Source organism: Rattus rattus, chromosome 14, assembly GCF_011064425.1.
Source record: "Rattus rattus isolate New Zealand chromosome 14, Rrattus_CSIRO_v1, whole genome shotgun sequence".
NCBI lineage: Eukaryota > Metazoa > Chordata > Mammalia > Rodentia > Muridae > Rattus > Rattus rattus.
This window is the reverse complement of record NC_046167.1, coordinates 62193178-62204585: the sequence shown is the minus strand read 5'-3', so window position 1 is coordinate 62204585 and position 11408 is coordinate 62193178. Positions and strand designations below refer to the sequence as shown.

At 45.6% G+C, this 11408-nt stretch overlaps 1 pseudogene; it reads left to right on the top strand.

The window, feature by feature from the left end:
* Window positions 1–2865: 2865 nt before the first annotated feature.
* On the top strand, window positions 2866–4196 carry LOC116883241 (annotated as a pseudogene).
* Window positions 4197–11408: the final 7212 nt, after the last annotated feature.

The window sequence follows — 11408 nt, the reverse complement described above, 5'->3', positions numbered from 1 at the left end:
AAATCAGCTGATCCTCTTCTGACAGAGTTCAACATCCCTCCCTAATAAAAGGCCTCCAAAGGGTCAGAGAGATGGCTCGGTAGTTAGGAGCACTGGCTGCTCTTCTAGGGACTTGGGTTTGATTCCCAGCACTGACATGGTGGCTCGTAATTGTTTCAGTCAGTAATTGTAATATATATATATATATATATATATAGATAGATAGATAGATAGATAGATAGATTAAAAATGGCTTCAAGAAACTAGGAATGAGACGAATATAACATAATAAAGGTCACAGATGACAAATCAATGGCCAACACTAATGGTAAATACAGAGCGGGTCCTCTAAACACTGGGAGAAAACAAGGGGGTCAGTCGTGCCGATCTTTAAACAGCACTCGAAGCCTTAGAGTGGTGGTACAAGAAATAAAAGGGATGCAAATGGGAAAGTAAGTCAAACTATCCCTATTAACAGATCACACAATTCTTATATTTCAAATACCCTACAGATTCTAAAATCCAACTCATGAATACCACAAGTGCTTTCAGCCAGGTGGTAAGATGCACAACCAACATTCAAGGAAAGTTAAGTTTTCTATAAAGCAAACTTGCTGAGAAAGGAATCAGGGAAAAAACTAACTAACTAACAAACAACAACAACAACAACAGAAAGAAAGAAAGAAAGAAAGAAAGAAAGAAAGAAAGAAAGAAAGAAAGAGAAAAGAAAATCACAAACCATTCAAACCTCTAGGAATAAATCTAACCAGAGACATAAAATTCTTTTTAAAATGTTTTTTAAAATGTATGTGTGTTGGTGTTTTCTCTGCATGTGTGTCTGTTCACCCTGTGCTTGATGCCTGCAGAGACCAGAAGATCGTGCTAGATCCCTTAGAACTAGAATTACAGGTGGCTGAAAGCCACCATGTTGGGGCTGGGAATTGGTCCTCTGGGAGTGCTCCAAACTGCTGAGCCACCTCCCAGCCCTGGCTGAGAAAGACTTTTGTATGGAGAACATAAAGACGCAGAAAAATAAATATTGGAGAAGAGACTTGGGAAAACCTCCCATGCCCACGGATTTGGCAGAAATAGTATTGTGAAAATTATTGTTATGTCAAAAGTAATCTCCATGAAAATCTTAATGACATAACTCATAGAAGTAGGAAAACTAACCCTAAAGATCGTAGGAAGTACAAGTGGTCCTGGCTAGCCAAAGAAATCCCAAGTAGAAAGAACAGGGCTGGAGGCATCACAATGCCTGATCTCAAAATATACTACAGAGCCATAGTAACAAAACACGGCGCTGGCATAAACACAGACATACAGATCCCTGGAATAGAACACAGTACCCAGAAATAAGCTCACACCATTGCAGCCATCGGATTCTTTTCAAAGCTGTCAAAAACAGTCATTGGAGGACCACCAAGCATGACCACCTGAATTTGATCCCTGGAACCCACGTGGTTGAAGGAGAGAACCAACTCGCTCCCTCCTACATGTTGTCCTCTGACCTCTGCATGCATGACATGCTGTGGCATACACGCCTACACACATGCACTCATAAAATAACCTAATATAGAGGTAAACATTTTTACAAAACAAAAGGAGCCTCTGAAACAAATGGTGCTAGGAAAATGGGTAGTGCAAGTCAAGGAATGAAACCAGACATGTGTGGTGGGTTTGAATAGGAACGTCCCCCAATAGATTCACGTGTTTAAATGCTTGGCCATAGGGAGTGGCACTATTAGGGGGTGTGGCCTTATTGGAGAAGGTGTGGCCTTGTTAGAGGAAGTGTGTCACTGGGGAGGTGGACTTTGAAATATATATGCTCAATCTATGTCCAGTGATACAGTTGCCTATTAGCTGCCTATCAAGATGTAGAACTCTCAGCTTCTCCAGCACCATGCCTGCCTGCAAGCTGCCATGCTTCCCGCCATGATGATAATGGACTGAACCTCTGAAACTGTAAGCCAGCCCCAGTGAAATGTTCTCCTTTATAAGAGTTGCTGTGGTTATGGTGTCTCCTCACAGCAATGAAACCCTAACTAAGACACAGGGATCTCTCACCTTGCACACAAATTCATTCACAATTGACCAAAGGTCTTAATGTAAGACCCAAGATGTTGAAAATAGCTAGAGGAGTAGAATTGGGAAATACTTAAAGACATAGGCAATGGCCAGGATTTTCTGAAAGGGACTCTATAGGAAAGGAAGCAGTGCCAACAATTAACAGATGGTATTTATGAAATTAAAAGGATTTCACATAGTAAAGGAACCTTCCAGAAGAGAGAGCCTACAGAATGGGAAGAAAATCTTTCTCAACTATACATCAGACAAGGAATTAATATCTAGGATATGTAAAAAGCTGCAAAAGTTCAACAGAACCATCTGGTCAATAAATAAATAAAGCTAAGGAAACAGCTCTCAAAAGAAGAACTAGCGGGCTGGAGAGATGGCTCAGTGATTAAGAGCACTGACTGCTCTTCCAGAGGTCCTGAGTTCAATTCCCAGCAACCACATGGTGGCTCACAACCATCTGTAGTGAGATCTGATGTCCTCTTCTGGTGTGTGTGAAGACAGTGACAGTACACTTATATATGTGCAATAAATAAAAAATCATAGGGGTTAAAAAAGAAGAAAAATTAGCAATGGTCAACAGATACTCTTTAAAGTGGTCAATGCCCTCAGCAATCAGGGAAATAAACTGAGACTGCTCTGAGAGTCCATCCCAGCCCAGTCAGAATGACTAAACTATCAAATGACAACAAATATCGAGGAGGACACGGAGAAGGGGAGCCCTTATAGCCTGCTGGTAGCATGTAAGCTTGCACAGCCATTGTGGAGATAATGGGGTTCTCAAAAAACTGAAAACAGAAGGACCATATGATGCATCTGTACCCAGAGGACTCTAAGTCAACACAGCTCAGAGATACTCCAACATCCATGCTCCCTGCTGCACTGCTCACAGTCGTAAGGAAATGGTGCCAGTCAATAGCTGATTGGATAAAAACCGTGGTACTTACACACAACAAGATGTTATGTGCCTGTAAGGGAAACTCTAATCACGGCATCTGCTGAAAAATGGATGGAAATGGGCATCAGTGTTTTAAGAGAAACAACCCAGGCTCAGAAGGATGGATGCCATGTTTCCTTTTCTGCATAGACTCTAGATTTACAATTATCCGTGTTGGTGTTGGTAGGTGTGCATGTTGTGTATGGGTGTGAATATGCATGTGTGTGTATAGGTCACAAAACTAGAAAGAGGATTACAAAATGAGAGGAAGAGATCTTTTAAAAAACTGGGGAGCGGGTGACCTGGGATATGTTATATTTTTATGTGCATGGGTGTTTTGCCTGTATGTAGGTCTGGGCACCACAAGCATGCAGTGCTCCAGGAGGCTAGATGAAGCGTTGGTTCTCCTTGAGACTGGAGTTATGGAAGATTATGAGTTACCGTGTGTGCTGGAAATCCAACCGGAGGTCCTCTCAAAGAGCAGCCAGTGCTCTTAACTGCTTAAGCCATCTTTCCAGGAAGAGAACTTAAGGGAGGTAGGGAACAGGAATAGAGGGTAAACAAAATACATGTAATAAGAAAGCAAGAGGGGCTGGAGAGATGGCTCGGCGGTTAAGACCACTGACTGCTCTTCCAGAGGTCCTGAGTTCAATTCCCAGCAACCACATGGTGGCTCACAACCATCTGTAATGGGATCTGATGCCCTCTTCTGCTGTGTCAGAAGATAGGAACGGTGTACTCACATGCATAAAATTAATAAATCTTAAAAAAAGAAAGAGGCCCCAATCACTGAGCCACCACCGTGGACTCAGCTGCCTCCCCCTTGACAACCCTCACGCCTGCCTTCTCCCAGCCAGTTCCACAAGGAAAAGGAATCGTATCTATATCCGCTATCCAGAACCTCCACTCTTTCGACCCTTTTGCTGATGCAAGTAAGGGTGATGACCTGCTTCCTGCTGGCACCGAGGATTATATCCATGTAAGAATTCAACCAAGAAACGGTAGAACGACCCTTACAACTGTCCGATAAAAGAAACTAGTGAAGGCGTTTGAGAAGACATTTGCCTGCAATGGTGCTGTAATTGAGCATCCAGAATATGGAGAAGTAATTCAGCTACAGGGTGGCCAGCCCGGGAACATAAGCCAGTTCCTGATAGAGACTGGACTGCCTAAGGACGGTCAGCTGAAGGTTCATGGGTTTTAAATGCTTGTCGCTCTTTGAAGCTTAAGTGAGGATTTCCTTGCAATGAGTAGAATTTCCCTTCTGTCCCTTGTCACAAGTTTCAAAACCTCACAGCTTGTATAATGTAATCATTTGGGGTCTGCTTTTAACTTGGACTAGTGTAACTCCTTCATGCAATAAACTGAAAAGAGCCAAAAAAAGAAAAGAAAAGAAAAAGAAAAAGAGAAAAAGGAAGGAAGGAAGGAAGGAAGGAAGGAAAAAAGAAAGAAAGCAGAAGGAGAAACTAATGGGGGAAGAAAGGAACTCAGCTGGAGTGTGAGCGGGACAGGGGAATAGGGAACAAATGAGAACTAAATATAATGACACAGACATATGAAGGTATTATGATGAAACCCACGGTACCATATGCTAACCTAAAAACTCAGTGAAAAACAAGATGTCCTTGCATCAATGGACTCTGGCAACTGCTACCGAAATACCACAGAAACAGAAGAAAACATTCTTAGAATTTGTATGGAATGACAGAGATTTGAAACAAAGCAAATCTCAGTAAAGGGAAGAAACCTGGAGGCATCGCAATGTCCATCTTCAAAACAAACTACAGGTCATGTCAACCGAAGACTCAGGGCACCCACATACAAAGAGACCACAGGTCAATGAGAAGCAGAGAACACAGAAACGGATCCACACATTTTCAGCCGTGTTTGGAGCAAGTCTGAAGGAACATACATTAAAGGAAAATCTCTTCAAGTAATTGTGCTGGGGAAACGAGATACCCACATATAGAAGAAAACAGATGCGAACCTCTCATTAAAAATCGACTCAAGCTGGGGAGTTCACGCCTTTAATCCCAGAAAAGTAGCAAAACCAAAAGAGCCGAGATCTGATTTAAAAAAACGGACCAATGACCTGAGTAGACATTGGTCAACAGAAGATACTTAAAAAGGCCAACAGGCAGGTACCTGACGAAATGCTATGTACTTACTGTATCCACCCTAAGTCACCTCAGCCCATTAGGAGGATCACAGGTGGTGATGGGGAGGGAGGTCATGGGGAGGGAGGTGAGGTGAAGGCTCACACAGTGTGGGGATGTAAACTAGTACCGTGACCACAGAGACCACTGCGGGCTCTGCAGGGAAGCAGAGCAGAACTGCCTGTCCACCTTCGTGCAGATGAAGTCAGTGCTCTGGCTTCCTACAATTGTGACAAATGGCTGAGGTGGCAAGTTTATAAAGAGGTGAGCCATCCCTGGGGAGATGTCACAGATCCCGACTCTTTCTACCAGGATGTCAAAGCAGCAGCTCCACTTACACCCATGGCAGCGCCATTTGCAATAGATGAGATGGGATGAACCTAGAACTCCATCACGGTTGTATTCTACAGATACAGAAACGATGTAGTGTTCATATATAATAGTATTATTCAGATCGAGATTCTATCATTTGAGGCAACATGGGTAGAACTAGAAGGCATGACATGAAACAGGCCAGGCACTGAAGTGGGGTGGGACAGAGACAGAGATGGTTCATGGGTAAGCAGATGGATAAGAAGGTAACTTCTGATGTTAAATGGTATGGGTGTGTGTGTGTGTGTGTGTGTGTGTGTGTGTGTGTAACTGAGTATTTCAAAACAGAGTATTTTTAAAGTTCCAACTACAACAAAATATTAAATATCTGAGATAGTGGCCTTATCTTTACACACTTGCACAATTATCTGTTCATTAAAAATAAAAACACTGGTGCTGGAGAGATGGCTCAGAAGTTAAGAGCACTGACTGCTCTTCCAGAGGACTTGGAGTTCAACTCCCAGCACCCACATTATGGCTCTGCCTCAGTGTTCTCTTCCTGTGAAGAGACCTCAGGACCACAGTTAACTACAGTTTCAGAGGTTTAGTCCATTATCTTCATGTGGGGAGCAGGTGGGGAGCAGGCACATGGGATGGCTGAGGGTTCTACATCCAGATCAGCGGGCACCAGGAAGAGAGAGCCATTGGGCCTGGCTGGCTTGGGCTCTTGAAATACCAAAGCCCTCTCCCATTGGTACACTTGCTCCAACAAGGCCACACCTCCTAATCCTTCAAACAGTGCTATTTCCCGGTGACTAAGCATTCAAATATATGAGCCTAAGAGAGTCATTCTTATTCAAACCACTGCAGGCTCCTAATTGGCTGTAATTCCAGTCCCAAGGGATCCATTGTTGCCTTCTGCCCCCCCCCCCCAGGACAGTGCTCTCATGGGGTGCTTAGATATTCGTGTAGACAAAACACTCATATACATAAAATACAAAATAACAATAAAATACTGCTTTTCCCTGGCGATCCTAAATGGAACAGACTTGCAGGAGTGGATGCATGTTGAAAATTCAGCTTTACCTATAACCTACCACCATGGCCAAGAAGGGCACTGCTGCTGGAGAGGCAATGGATGTGCTAACAACAGTTTCAAGAGGAGGGAGAGACTGCCCTTAGGCAGGATGGTTCCTCGAATGTGGAATTCTGGACCCTGCCAAGCCCACCTCTGTGTGATGAACCTGTGTATGTCAGTTTGGCCTGTGGGGCTGAGTACGAAATCAACCTGCTTCAGGTATTGACACCAAGAAACTAGGAGGATCCTGTCCTCTGCAAAACTGACCTGCCATTATGTGGCTGTCTGCAGCTGTGTAACAGTTAAGGACCATGGCAAAGGGTCTCAGGCCAAGGCTATCACCAAAATGCACTTCAGATGTGAGGAATTAGCAACGATAACAGCAAAACCAAAACTGACTCACTAAAAAAACAAAGTTCTGAACTTGCCAGTGGTAACCACATGCCTTTAATCCCAGCACTCAGGAGGCAGAGGCGGGTGGATCTCTGTGAGGTTCAAGGCTTGCCTGGTCTACAAAGTGAGTTCCAGGACAGTCAGGGCTATACAGGGAAACCCTGTCTCAACACACGCACACACACACACGCACTCATAAAATTCTGGAGATATCTCAGCCATGACTGCAAAGTTATATGAATTAGTAAATGACACTGAACAATAAACTTAAAAATAATTAAAACTTTTGTTATGCATATTTTACTGCACTAAAAGAGACACAAATGTGAAAGCATCTCAGGCAGTTGAACCACAGCGCCACCTTCTGGCCTTGGCCAGGGAAGCCAGCCTAACATTGGGGAACAGATATTCTCATTTTGTCCCTTCTGCCACCATTGTGAACCCTCTTACCCTGGAGAGCCTCAAAGCAAAAAGGTCATTTGTAGTTCTTTAGGGCCACAAATCCTCATACCGGTGGCTGCTAACACAGGTGCAGTACATGAAAAGCTCTCTCCAAGCCTGGCAGAGGGCTGCAGACAGCTCATTAGCACTGAAATAGCAACGCCAGACAGGACTCTTTCCAGCTCTGGACTGCCTTTCATCCGCCACGCTGAAAGCTGCAGGAAGGAGACCAGGGCTTGTAGAGCCATTTGAGGCTCGCCACAGACCCGGAGTCTGCAGCAGCTGAGTCTTGTTCCCCTATCTGTGAAGAGCCTCCTTGTACTTCGTGATTCAGCGTCCTTGACCCAGATAAAGGGCTTACAAAAAGCTCTTTCACAAGTGATGTGTTCAGATAAGTTAAATCCCCTGTGATGCACTGCTCACAACTCTGTTGAGTTCTGTAGAGCTCTACTGACCCACAGACTGGGGAGCAGGTCAGGACACAGGAAGAGTGCTGGTTCAGACACACCACTGAAATCCACTCCCAGGTAGGTTTTCTCTGCCCAGATCCAGAGAGCAGTGCTGCCGCCAGTATCGCTCAGGTTACAGAGGCCACTGAGTCACACATTTGCCAAGGGAGCTTTGGTGACCTGGACAAGTCAAGGCAAACACCCGGATTTATACCTGTCTGGCAAGGAGTCACCGAATCTACAGGGTCAGTAGGGTCCTGCTGGGGAGATTTTGGGCCATCTGGAATCTCCATTGTTTTGCCGTTCCTCAGAGTGTTGGCTATGCCCCTATGTACCCCAACACCTCAGCATTTCAGGGACACATTTTGAGGTTTGTTGACGGTGTGGTCCTAAGCAGGAGTTATCTGCTGGCGGCTCTTGATCGTCTCCATGCTTCCTGAATCTCTCTGCTGAACCTCACACATCAGTCAGGATCTAACCAGGAGACAGACACCACACAGTCATTTGGACAGGGACGCTTTCTTAGAATTATTATGGGGACTGGAGTGGTAGACAGTTGGCTATCGGTGGATAAAGACTGATGAATAGAGGAACGGCAGATTGCAAGAGCAGCCATTACTCTAGAGCTGAGATGGGGCAAGCATGGAAGATACATATCAGGGAGCAGCTTCCTCTCCTCATACCCTAGGGCTGAGTTAAGGGTACAGCTGTAACCTGTAGGATGCCGGGCCACTGCCTTGATTGGACTCAGTGAGAATGGTCCCTTTGAACAATGGCGAAAACGAGGTTGGTTGACGCTTCACTTAAGAACTTGTACAAAACTACACAAGAGGCTTTGAGAAAGCTACCCCCAAGATCCTCTGGAGACACTGTGCACTGCAGACGCTGTACTGCAGGGTTCTGCCAGGAGACACTAATGGGAATGTATCCCCCTTGCCGTGTCTCTCCCTCCAACACATTTTGCTAATAAACTAGGTGAGCAAATGAAAACCTCTTCAGGAGCTGCTACTGTAGCAGACAGTGAAGGCGAGCTCACAACTGGACGTGACCAATAAGCTGTACTCTCTAGACTAATGACAAACCAAATCCATAGACAGCCATTTTGAACCAATATTCCAAAACATTCTTCTTCTGCAATGTTTCCTGTTTTTTTCCCAGTTGCTCTGGCCCAACTCTAGACAGTGCTGTTGGCTCAAATATTTCTTTCACATTTCACATCAAACTGGAAATTCAGCTGACCTTACCTAAAAGTATATCTAGGAGTTGGGGACACGAGGGCCTGAGTTTCATGCCCAGCACTCATGCAAAAGCAAGGCAGAGACACACAGGCCTGTTTTCCCGGTGTGGGGGAGATGGAGACAGGAAATCTGTGGTACTTGCTGGTCACCCAGCCTAGCTAATCAGTGAGCTTCAGGACCAGTGAGTGGCACTGTCTCAAAAACTCCAATGGAGAGTGATTGAGGACGCCGCCGGACTCAACCTCTGCCTCTACACGCACATACAAGCACATGGACATGTGCAGACATGTATGCATACCCACACATGTATACACAGGGAGAGAAGTATATCTATGACTTCACCTCCTGTCACCCTCCCCCTTGGGATTTACTTGGTCCAAGTCATTACCATTATTATCGTCCTTTGCCCAGGTATCCATGGAGTGGCAGGGATGTATCAAGTACCCTTGAGGTCTGTTCTCAGTGTAGCCGCCAATGCAGTCTCTGGTACACAAAAGTCAGCTGAGAAGCGTTCCCATTTCACTCAAGGAGTGGCCGAGTCCTCATGGGGACTGAACTGGCCTGCCCTCCCCTTGTCTTGTTTTATGACTTGTGTGTATGAGTGTTTTGCCTGTTTGTATGTGCACCTCATGCATGTCTGGTGCCCACAGAGATCAGAAAAGGGTGTTCGATCCCAGAGAACCAGACTTATGGGTGTTTTTAAATCACCACGTGGGTGATGGAAATCAAATCAGGTTTTTGTACAAGACCAAGCGCTGACTGATGAGCCATCCCTCCAACCCCGTTGTCCTTCTTTAGGCAGATATACGATGCTCAATCGAAATCCTCCTTACCTACATTTCTTTTCTGAAAAAAAAAAAAGTACTCATCTGTCATGTCTCATTGTCTGCTTGCTACAATGAACTGCCAGCTTGACTGAAGTCTACCCTGAACATGGATGGCACCATTCCATGGAAGACCAGAAGGAATAAAATGTAAAGGGAGGGAGGAAGAAGCCCGTTGAATGACAGTATCCACCAATTGCGCTGCCTGACTGCAGAAGCGGTGCGACCAGCTGCCTCTCACTGCCGTGACTTCGCTGAGAGCCAGAGGAAACACTTCCTCCCGTAAGTTGTTTTGTGTCAGGTACCTAGTCTTAGCAAGGAGGGAAAGTCCCCAGAAGACAGTGGGAGCTAAAGAAACATTCTTTGATGAGCTGTACGCCCTCAACAGAAGGCGCTACCTTGTGGCTATTTCCTGCCAGTTCGCTGCACCAGAATCAAGAGAGAAATTTTCCATTTGGTCAAAGGCTTGTGTTTGAAGGTGGAGATGTTAGTCGGAGAGCACTTGCTTGGCATGTGAGAGGCCCTAGGGCCATGTCCTCAGATGCCACACACACCATGCACACATATTCTCTCCATCTCTGGTGGTTTAAAATGAGCATGGCTCTCAGAGGCTCCGCTATTCACACGTTCATCCCAGTTGGTGAACTGCTAAGGAAGGACTAAGAGGTGTGGCCTTGTTGGAGAAAGAGTGTCACCAGCAGTGGAATCTGAGGTTTCAAAGCCCATGCCAGCCCAGCCTCTGCTCTCTGCTCGTTGCCTGCAGATCGGGGTGCAAAGCTCTCAGGAACTGCTCCAGCGCCATGCCTTATCTGCTCCCTGTCATGATGATGATGGACTAATCCTATAAAACTGGAGGTAACCATGCTTCACTCCTTCTTTAAAAGGGGAACAAGAATACCCTTGGCAGGGAATAGGGAGGCAAAGTTTAGTACAGAGGCAGAAGGAACACCCATTCAGAGCCTGCCCCACATGTGGCCCATACATATACAGCCACCAAACTAGATAAGATGGATGAAGCAAAGAAGTGCAGGCTGACAGGAGCCGGATGTAGATCTCTCCTGAGAGACACAGCCAGAATACAGCAAATACAGAGGCGAATGCCAGCAGCAAACCACTAAACTGAGAACGGAACCCCGGTTGAAGGAATCTTAGAAAGGACTGAAAGAGCTTGAAGGGGCTCGAGACCCCATATGAACAACAATGCCAACCAACCAGAGCTTCCAGGACTAAGCCACTACCCAAAGACTATACATGGACTGACCCTGGGCTCCAACCTCATAGGTAGCAATGAATAGCCTAGTAAGAGCACCAGTGGAAGGAGAAGCCCTTGGTCCTGCCAAGACTGAATCCCCAATGAACGTGATTGTTGGGGGGAGGGTGGTAATGGGGGGGAGGATTGGGAGGGGAACACGACAGAGAAGGGAGGGAGGGTTAGGGGATGTTGGTCTCGAAACCGGGAAGGGAATAACAATCGAAATGTAAATAAGAAATACTCAAGTTAATAAAGATGAAAACAAAACAAAAA